Source organism: Macrotis lagotis, chromosome 8 (genome assembly GCF_037893015.1).
Source record: "Macrotis lagotis isolate mMagLag1 chromosome 8, bilby.v1.9.chrom.fasta, whole genome shotgun sequence".
Taxonomy (NCBI): Eukaryota; Metazoa; Chordata; class Mammalia; order Peramelemorphia; family Peramelidae; genus Macrotis; species Macrotis lagotis.
The window spans coordinates 160412049-160423682 of NC_133665.1; positions in this window are offsets into that span (position 1 = coordinate 160412049).

The window sequence follows — 11634 nt, forward strand, 5'->3', positions numbered from 1 at the left end:
TCATGGGAAAAGGTGACCCAGATTTAAAAAAGATATTTTTTCTTATTACTATTTCATTAAATGTTTTGCTTGAACTAAACGTGTCCTCTGGTTGATTGGCTAAAGAAAAAAAAATACTGGTGGGGCTTCATGAGTTATGGGGTTTTGTTTGGTTGTTTGTTTTTAGTGTATGTGAAATTATGGTGGTATTGGGGATCCCTCAGTAATACACATGGAGAATCTGTGTGGTACACTGGTTCCCCTAAGATATATACCCTCATATATGAAAAAACAGAGGTATATAACATTTAGCACTTAGAATGGAATTCAGATATTATCTAATTGAATTTCCCATTCTTCCTAATGAGATACCAAGAAGTCAAATGTTTTGTCCAAGGTCACACATATAAGGAAGGACTGGAAAAAAACAGTTTTTGGACTCTAGTCTGAATTTTGCCACTGCATTGTGTTTAGGCTTAACCTTTACAGAAGATCCAGGGAGAAGTATGGACAAGAATTGTTTGGAATGACTGTGGAAGGCATCAGCAGAAGCAGAGAGGGGAAGGAGATGGCCTGTCCAGAAGGACAAGCCAAAGACCTCAGGGAACAATGCAAGCCAATCTTGCTGGCCAGCCCTATTCTGCTCTATGCCTGTTTCCTGTAATGCTAATCTCTCTCTGCATCTGACCTCTTAGGATAATAGAATTATGAAATATCAGAGATGGAAAGAATCCTAGAGGGCTAATTATCTCAGTTTATAGATGAGGAAGTTAAGGATCGGAATAGAAGGGTGATAACCTCAGGATGACACATTTGTAAGTAATAGAGTGTGGTAGAGTTGGGGCTGAAACCTGGATTTTCTGACTCAAAGAACAGAGCCCCTTATATACCACAGCCTCTCCCTTGGAGTTAGTTCCCCTAGTAACACTTCCTGGAGCTCCTATGTTGGAAATTCATATTTTATTTTGCTTCTGTTTTCTCTGCCAAGGAGATTGACCTTTGGACTGGAAAGGACAGGACAAACATGGCTAATAAGGCATTGATAACCATGCTAGGAGCTCTTACTTGCCCTGGCCCAGTTCAAGTCAACTGTATTAGTTGTTCATTGTTGAAAAGACTAGTGAATGTGATTGTTAAGCCACTGGTAGCAACTTCTGGAAGACCATGCAGAGAGAAGTGACTTAGAATTGATGGGCATTAGAATTAGAAGAAGGGCAAATTCTTTCCTCTCTTGTGCCTCTTGGAATCACCACCTTCTCCCTTTCAGGATTGAATTCAAAGATGACCTCCCAGAGATGATGTGTTTCTTGATGCTCCAATTTGTTAGGGTACTCCTCTCAAAATATTTACTTTGAATATATTCCATATTGACTTATCTGTGCCCATGATGTTTCCTTCTGGCAGGGATGGAAGTTCCTTCAGTCAGCAACTGTTTATTTTGTCTTTCCTTCCACCTTTGACTGGTGAAGTTCATGGCATGTGGAAGCATTTAATAAATGTTTGTGTAACCTGAATTCCAAGCCAATTGGTATAGGCCTCACTATTGATGGACATCAATGTCCCATGCTTGCTGGTAGGATGAGGTGGAGTTGGAGAGCAGGAGAGAGGAGAACTCTGAGATCTCCTTTGGGCCTACTGAATTTCCTTGAGTCTCTTCAGTTGCTTTGGGCTCTTCAATCACTCCAAGCATTTTCTGCCTTTCAGTTTCAAGAGAGAAAGTGGAAGACGCCAATCTTACTTTAGCTTGCTGAAGGAAGAATAAGACTCTGGGAAGAAGCCAAAATAAGAGGAGCCAGATTCATCCATCACGTCCCTGTCCTCAGTTTGTTACAATGGAGAGATCTGGAACTCTTTCTTGGTTAAACTGAATTACCTGTCTCCCAAGGGGAGAGCTCCTTCACTTTGTATTGTCTGATATACACTCTCCTATGTATACTTTCTCTGATTTCTGTTTTGCTATTGATTTGTGGAACTAGTATTTAGTGGGGAGGGAGTCAAATCCTGGATATAAAACTTAGTTCTCCCCCCCCCCCCGCCCAAAGAATCAGTGATCAGAAATTTATCTTGAATCTAAAAACAGCATCATTTAGACTAAGACAATTTAAGAGAGCAGACAGACTTCATTCTAGTCTGGTTCCTTTCTCTCTGAGGAGAACAAGGTGGTCAGCTCTGTCCTTCTACTTCTCCTAATGGCAAGAATTAAAGTCTCTGTTGTAGACATGGGGACTTGGCTGTCCTGGGGGGGATGTGTGACTCCAAGGGAGGTAGGAGGGAAATCTCTAGTCTCTGCTCCTCACTCTTGCCTCCAAAGGAGACAGTGTACTTTCAGTCCTATATCACTATGTATCCTACTCAGGTGCTCTTAGGGGAGTGATTTTCCCAGACTCATTTACCACCCAATTATATATTTTTTTAATTTTTTTTAGGTTTTTGCAAGGCAAATGGGGTTAAGTGGCTTGCCCAAGGCCACACAGCTAGGTAATTATTAAGTGTCTGAGATAGGATTTGAACCCAGGTACTCCTGACTCCCAAGGCCGATGCTTTATCCACTACACCACCTAGCCACCCCTCCAATTATAATTTAAAATAATACTTTATGCACATAGTAATAATAATAATAGTTCTTATCAAAGGTAAGAGGAAGGTTATGGTCTCACAATCTGATATGGCTCAATATATTGGGCAAAGTTTCCTGGGCTTTTTGGTATTGATTTTACTCTCTGCTCATTTTTTTGACCCTAGTCCTTTCTAGGGATTGGGGTGCAGAGTGGGGCAGATGTCACCCAATTCTTCACTTCCTCCTTACTAGGTCAAGACACAGGTTCTCTGGGAAGTCACTGAAATCTTGGTTTAGTAATTTTGCTCTTCCCAGGACCCTGCCTAGCATGTCTGTCTTTCTGTCTCTCTGTCTGTCTTTCTCTCTCTTTCCTGTCTGTCTCTGTCTCTCTCTGTCTTTGTGTGTGTGTATGTGTGTGTGTGTCTCTCTGTCTCTCTCTCCATCTCTTTCTGTCTGTCTCTGTCTCTCTGTTTCTCTCTCTCTCTCTCTCTCTCTCTCTCTCTCTCCTCTCTCTCTCTCTCTCTCATTCTCTCCAATTCATTTGCTTAAACAAATTTCTTTCAGCAGCTACTCCTCCCTTTTTTGGTTTGGTTTTCTTGTGTCTCTTGGCTCCATCAGTCCCTTTCCTCTCCTCCTGCTGGACTCTGGAACCCTTCAGGCTGAACCCCTCCCCTAGTGTTTTCTCAGCAATCTCTCATGTTCTCAGTCTCTGATTGTTTCACGGTCACCTGCCTTCATGGAAGTCATTTCATGTCATAACCTGTCACCCACATCTCTTGGCCTTGCCGTCCTCTTGCCTGTCAAACACCCATAGGATTGGCAGAGCTAAGGGCTGCTTTTATTTCTAAAAATGTTTTATTCTTCGAGAAGGCAGATGCTGCATTGCAATATACATTATCAATCTGGGAGGGAGATAATTCTGCTCAACCCAAATCAGCTATTACCACTTTAGGGCAAATTGTAGAAATTGGGAGAGTAGGCATTCTTACAAATATTCGAGAATAATGTGAATTGAAGGAGCTACTTGAGCCACTCAGAAAGACAGAATAGAAAAGCCAGAAAGTCATCTAGTCCAATTTTCTCAGATGAAAATTGAGGTTCCCAGAGGCAGGAGAGACTTTTCCTGGGTCAAGAGGCCCAGGAAGAGAGACAGAGATGGGACTTCATATTTTGGATTCTCAGTACAGGATTCTTTCCAATGAGTCATGTGGTTGGAACTAAAAGGATATGTCAGTGTAGAACAAGGTGCCAACAATTCAGAGCCAGCCCTTTAAGTAGGCCACAAAGGGAATGATATAGTTTGACACAAGTACTCAATATTCATTGAGTATCCCCTGTATTCAGAGATACTGTGTGATACATCAGAGAGAGAGAGAGAGCAAGTTTTACAATCAGGGAGGTCTGGGTTCAAGTCTTGCCTCTGACACAAAATGATTGTGTGACCCTGGGTAAGTCACTGACCTTTTCAATAAGCTTTGTACCCATCAAAGACTACAAGTTGTGGAGTACTCCCTGACATAACATTTTATCTTATATTTATGCCAGTGAGATCGAGACCCAGTCCTTGACCCTATTACCACATGCACATCCCAAGATCATGGACTACTGTGGGTGGAAGGCTTCTCGGGCATTAGCCAGCCCAGTCCTGTCATCTTCCAGTTGAGAAGAGAAGCCCAGGACAATGCAGAAATTCGTTCAAGATCATACTAGTAAAATGTAGTGGGAGCCGCATTTGAACCCAGGTTCTGTGATTTTAGACCTAGTGTTTCAACCGTCTCCTCAGGTCTTTGCTTCAGCTGGTCCAACTATCTTTTACACCTTCTCTGTAGTCTTCTTCACTGGGACCTTCCTTTCTACCCATAGTCATGCGTAAGATAATAATAACTAGGATTTGAATGGAACTTCAAGTTAGGAAATTTGCACACCTCCCGTGTGTTCTGCCACTGATTCTCACAACAAACCTGGAAGCCGCTATCTTACAGACAGGGAAGACAGAGGCTGAGGGAATCTTGTGACTTGCTCAGCTAGGAAGAATCTGGGGTTGAATTTGAACTCAAGTCTTCCTGATGCCACATTCAACACCCTTTTATAACATTTAACTTAAGCCTGTCATTGGGGGTGGGGGATCCTGAATGCAACTAGGCTGCCTCTCTCTGTGTGTGTGTGTGTGTGTGTGTGTGTCTGTCTCTCAGTCTGTCTCTGTCTCTGTCTCTCTGATTATGCCTCTGTCTCTCCTCTCTCTGTCTCTCCCTGTCTCTGTCTCTCTGTCTCTCTTTTCTCTCTGTCTTTGTCTCTGTTTCTCTGTCTCTGTCTCTAATTCTGTCTGTCTCTCTCTCTCTGTGTCCCTCCCCTCTATCTCTCTCTCTGTGTCCCTCTCTCTGTCTCTGTCTCTTCTCTCTCTGTCTCTCTCTGCTTGTGTCTCTCTGTTTGTCTCTCCTTTGTCTCTGTGTCTCACTCTTCTCTCTGTCTCTCTCTGTCTCTCTCTGTGTCTCTCTCCTCTCTCTCTCTCTCTCTCTCTCTCTCTCTCTCTCTCTCTCTCTCTCTCTCTCTCTCTCTCTCTCTCTCTCCCCCCGTATCTGTCTCTTCCCTTTTTCTCCCTCCCCCCTTTCTTCTAACCCCCCCCCCCCCCCCGTCTAGGCAGAGAAGCCTGTCTAAACTCATCACTGCCATTTTCTAGTCATGCCTTCACACCTTGCCATCTGGCATCTTCCCCCACTCCTCTTTTCAAAGGTCACCAGGCACGCGCTTCCTGACTGGAAGAATCTCTGGCTTTTTCCTCAGTGCTCTTCCTCCCCATCTCCCAAAGCCTAGCAGAGCTGCCTCCTCTTCCTGAGATCCACCCTGCGTCCGGCTCTTGCCTCCTATCCTGTCCTCTCCCTTGTCTTCTCCCCTCCCCTTTTTGGTCTTCCTCACTAGGTTTCTTCTGATGCTCAGTCCCTAAATATGAGTAGGCCCCAAGCTGTAGTCCTTAGAACTCTATTTTTCTTTCTCTATAGTCTTCATTAGGAATCTCATTCATGCTTAAGGCTTCAGGATCCCTTGTGAGGATTCTAGCCTATCCCCTTTATTCTACAGATGAGAAATAGAGCATCATTGAGGTTCAGTGCCTGCCTCACATTCATTCAAGTAACAGGTACCAAATCTCAAATCTACTGAATCTGAGTCTGGTTTATTTCCCAAGTGATATCACTATCTGGATGCTATCATTATCCCAGATGTGAGATATCCAAATAGTTATCATCTTTTCTTTACCTCTCTTGGCATTCTTTATTTCTTTTAATCTGACAGACAAACAATCAGATATTTAAGACCTGGGAAAACTCTTAGCTTAACAAAGATCGAGGTTTCCTGCTGCATCTTGGGCCATCACTGGTCATCTTGACTTTTGTCTTACCACTGGACTCTGATGACTCTGGAGGAATAAGTGAGGTTGATGACATTGTGTGGTCCTGCCTCATTTCCATCCATTTTGCTCCCAAGTCCAAATATCACCCTCAAGATGTGATTGGTCTTCTTAGAGAATGAAGGATGAACAACAACGATATTTTTTTTTCTATCATTCTCAGTCCCATCAGTATGAGATTTGTCCCACAAACTTTCCTGTCTCACCCCGGGCAATCACATCAAATTCTGGGGATTCTTTTTTCATAATTTGTCTTACAATAGTATTTAACAACTAGATATTTGTGGGGAGGGAGAAATGAACCCATGACTCACTTTTCAAGTTTAATCCCAATGTTAATGATTTCTCTTCCACTTTCCAAACTCTAATCAACAAGCCAGAAAAATCAAACCCTAATTTGCAGTGCAAAGTTGCTTTTTTGAGGTAGTAAATGTTCATACTGAAAACATTTAACAATGGGCTTTCATGAGCCATTTCAAACTGGCTCCAGTAAAACCCTACTTCCATCTCTCTCTTCTCTATTCTGTTCATCTCAAATGGGGCCCATATCACCCTGCTCTCTGAGACAGGATATTAATCTCATTTCTGGGGAGCACATTTGAGAATGAATATAGATAAACTGGAGCCCATTTGGACAATGAATCCAATATGGTGGAAGGGTTTCACGTTCATGCTATATGAAGAGCAGGTGAAGAAGTTGGGAGATCTTTAACCTAGAGAAATGAAGAGGGGCGGCTAGGTGGCACAGTGGATAGAGCACCAGCCCTGGAGTACCTGAGTTCAAATCTGGCTTCAGACACTTAATAATTACCTAGCTGTGTAGCCTTGGGCAAGTCACTTAACGCCATTGCCTTGCAAAAATCCTTAAAAAAAGAGAAAGAAATAAAGAGTTGTGGGACACGATATCACTATCATCAAGTATTTGGTAGATGTTTCATGGAAAAGAGACTGCTTAGAGACGGAAGGGACATTTGGTCCAAAGAAGCTGATTTATCCTGTGTGTCCCCAGAAGAGAAATCAGAACTATGGGTAAATGGTTTAAATGCACTTGAGATAAGGAGGAACTTCCTAACATTTAGAGCTATCTCAAGGTGGGATGGGCCCCCTTAGGAGATAGAGAATTCCCTCTTCCCATAAGTCATCAAGTAGATATTAGATGACGGTTTTTGGATGAATTGCAAGAGAGATTCTTCTTTACATGTTGGTTGGATTAGATAATGGACTCGCTTCCAGCTTCCAGATGCTAAGACCATAGGATCACAGATTTAAAACTGGAAGAACTTTAGACTCTATTGTATCATTTCATTTTACAGAATGAAGACACTGAGGCACTGAAGAGTTAACTACGTCTTTCAGGGTCCCCCGGAGAGTACCTTTCTAGGTTTCTCTGACTGGGAGTTCAACGTTCTATACAGGGCCGTCCCCTTCAGGCCACAGTATTTGCCAGTAGAATGTACATTAACAATGACTTCATTCTGCTCTATCTTTATCAAAAACCCTCCTGTAGCTCCCAACTGCCCCCTCTCCCTCCCTGGCAAAAGTTCATTTTCTGGAGGTGAGATTCCTAGTACTTTCAGTCTGGTCCCCACCTTTCACTTCAACCTAACCACACTTTGCCTCTACATATTCAGTCCCAGATTCAGTCAACCAGATCTCAGTTTTCTTGGTACAGATCAAATCATCACTCCTTGGGAAGTCTTTGCTAAAAGGTTCCCTGGGATGTGACTCATTTAGCAATTAGAATAGGTTAACTTTTAGGGGCGGCTAGCTGGCACAGTGGATAGAGCACCGACCCTGGAGTCAGGAGGACCTGAGTTCAAATCCTACCTTAGACACTTAATAATTAGCTAGCTGTGTGACCTTGGGCAAGCCACTTAACCTCATTGCCTTAAATAAAAAAAAAAAGAATATGTTAACTTTTAAAAAAAAATATTCTTTTTTTATATCTGTCTTCTTTTCCCAATAATATGAGCTACTTGAAGCCTATGTATTTCTTCAATGCCCCCATTTTGACCTTAGGGACTAGTCTGGTATCTTTCTCTTAACAAATATCTGTCATAAATATATTATACATGAAGGTGTTGTGACATCAATATTTTCCTTTAATTTCTAGATTAAATTGCCAAACTCCTGTTTTTGTTTGTTTTATTTATGTTTTAACTATGAACATAAAAAACACAAAATAACAAGCATTTCAGGTGGCTAGGTGGTGCAGTAGATACAGCACCAGCCCTGGAGTCAGGAGTACCTGAGTTCACATCCAACCTCAGACCCTTAATAATTACCTGTGTGGCCTTGCGCAAGCCACTTAACCCCCATTGCCTTGTAAAAACCTAAAAAAAAAAAAAAAAAAAACCACCAAGCATTTCAATACACAAAGTAGAAGATAAAACAAGAATTGCACATAAAAGTATAAATACATTATATCATGAACAGCTTTTCTTGTTTAGTGCACAATAAACTCAATATTTGACTTTCAAAACTGTCCTATTTTTGTGTTTCCTCTGGTGTATTCTCTTCTGTACATTAAAAATGCTTCAATAACTCTCATTTCTTTTTCTTTCTTCCCTCCCTCCCTCCCTCCCTCCCTCCCTCCCTCCCTTCCTTCCTTCCTTCCTTCCTTCCTTCCTTCCTTCCTTCCTTCCTTCTTTCCCTGTTTCTCTGGCTCTCATCTTTCTAAGTAATTTGAACATTTCATGTGACTGTTCACACTTTATGTATTTTCCTGTGGGAAATGCCTGTTTATATCCTTTGATCCTTTAGCACTTGAGTATTGCATCTTGTTCTTCTGCATTTGAATCAGTTTCTTATAGATCTTAGATATCAGATCTTTACTAGAGAGGGTTAATGTGAGGGTCAAATGAGGTAATACCTGTAAAGAGCTTGGCACTTTAGTGTCAACACCCAGTAAACATTTAATAAATGCTCATTATATTCCTTATTCCCTAGAGGAAGTTACTCCTCTGTATTAATGAAATAACAGTTCTTATAAAGAGATTGTATGTGTTCAAAAATAATGACTATCATTTATATGACATCTTCAATTTTGCTAGGTGCTTTACAAATATCATCACATTCTGTCCTTGAAACAACCCTGAAATGGAAGCACTATTTTTGTCCTCATTTTACAAATAAAAAAGTTGAGGCAGACAGGCATTGGGTGAGGTCTAGTGTAATGGAACTAGTAAATGTCTGAGTCTGGATTTGAACTCAGATCCTGTAGGTTCTGACTGTAGGTTCAACATTCTGTCCATGGCTCCACCTGGCTGCATATATGTAAAAGACATTTCTCCTGATAAACTCTACGTTCCTTGAGGGTTAAAACGTTCATTTTTGTCCTCTCTAGTGCCTAGGCTAGTGCCTTACCCATGGTAGGTGCTTAAAGGGTTGTTGATGATTGGTTGCCCTGTTCTCTGGGAGCAGGACTGGTCACTCCAATTACCTGGAGTCTGGCTCCCTTTTGTTCACTTGTTTTAATCATTATATCTTCTAGCTGTTGTTGAGACGTTTCGGTCACGTCCAACTCTCGGTGACTCATTTGGGGGGTTTTCTTAGCAGAGACACTGCAGTGGTGTGTCATTTCCTTCCCTAGCTCACTTTACAGATGAGGAAACTGAGTCAAACAAGATTAAATGACTTACCTAGGGTCACATAGCTAGTAAATGCCTGAGGTTGTATTTGAACTCAGGTCCTCTTGACTCCATGACTGGTGCTCTATCCACTGCACTACCTAACTGCTCAATGTTCTTCTAACTCTGCTTAATATCATCTCCATCAGCATATGCGGGAAGGTCTTTCCATTTTTGTCATATTCATACTTTCGATGAATAAATTTCCATTACATTTTTATGATATAGTTTGTATGGTTATCCTTCAGTCAATAGCACTTATTTTTTTTCCCAGATCAAAGCTACCCTCAAAAAATGCTCCTAGGAATATTTTATGTTTATGGGACCTTTCTCTCTGTCCTTGATCTCTCTGATACATATGACTAGTAATGAGGCCACTGGGCCAAAGGGTATCAATAGTTTTGTCACCTTCTTGTCATAACTCTAAACTGTTTTACAGAATGATTGGACCAATTCACAGTTCTACCAACAGTGTAGATAAATATTTTGTCTGCCCTACTTTTTCCATATGTGCAACTTCTAAACAAATACGCAATTTCCAAATAAAACTGAGCACTTTATTTTTTACTAATGTGTCATTGTGCATATATCACTGTTTGGGGGCACTAAGAAGACTGCAAAGATGAATTAGACAGAAGGAGTTGCAATTTCATAAGGGAATGATACAATACCCTCAGAATTTATAATTTTGTTGATTTGGACCTTTGTTCCACCTTGTAAATCAAAGCCCTTTTATATGATATTCCAGAATCTTAGTGCCATTATAAGCTACTAAAAAAACAAAAATTAAGACCTTAAACTGCACTGAAATTTTTGGGACACCCTGTAAAATTTAACAGCTGGTCTTTGAGGGTTTGTCAGAGTTGAAGAAATTGTGAAAATTTTAGTTTAAAAATGAATCATCCTAGAGCATACCTGGTCATGTGTCTCTTGCAATTCAACTAGATTGGTCTTTGGACAAAGGTAATCTGTTTTTCTCTAGGCTTGCATTCAAAATCTTTTTTTCTTGGAAGGACCTCTATGGTGAGGCATTGGAAGAAGGCTTCCGCAGAGCAGAAAAGGTAGATGAGGCAACTTACATATTGTATAAAGTAGCATACATATGAGCTGGTAGAGAAAGGAGAGAGCTCTGGGTAAGGGCCAGGTCAGGAGTTGGGAAGACCCATTCCTGAGTTCAAATCTACTTAATAACTGTGTGTGACCCTGGGACAATCACTTAACTCTGTTTGCCTCATTTTCCTTATCTATAAAATGATCTGGAGAAAGGAATGTCCTACCACTTTAGTATCTTTACTAAGAAAACCCCAATTTGTGTCATGAAAAGTCAGACATGAGTGAAAAAAATGACTGAACAATGACAAAAGAGGCTTAAATGACAATGACAATGACAAAAGAAAGGTTTAAAGGATGGGGCAGGATGGAGAATGGGTAGCTAGAGTAGAGTAGGGAGGCATTCTAAGGGGCAAAGGCAGGAAACTTAGGATGTATTGAGGGACCAGCAATTAGTCTTAAGTGATAAAGAAAAGGTCCAGTGGTAGGGCATGGGTACACTAAAGTTAGAAAGGGAGGTCGAGGTTGTAGAGATTGTTGAACACTAGTCAAGCTCTGTCTTGAGTCTCATTCTTCCAGAAAGCATCTAACTCCCCACCCCCACTTCACTAATTCTAAGGAATGGGGAGCATCTTATCAGCTTGAGCCCCTATTCCGGTGAGTTTCTCTCACTGGATTAGCATCACAGTTCCAACTAAAGAATTAACATCAATGAGTTTTTAAAAGGGGATATTTATGTGGAAGATATCGTAAGGACAGAAGTACAAACATTTCTTTCCAATAATACCTGGGGACATACTCTTCCATTTATCATCTTGACCCATGGGGATAGTGGGAACAGACTTAAGATGGTTTCTACAGAGTATCAGCCCCAAGGATTTCATTTCCAAATTTGGCCTGGCCAGTGGGCAGAAGAGTCTGCATCTCTACAGTCTCTGTACTGGACCCTGGTTGGTTGCTTTGGCATCTTTGCTTCTCACCATCTGACTTCTGTCATATCCTGGCATCCACTCTAG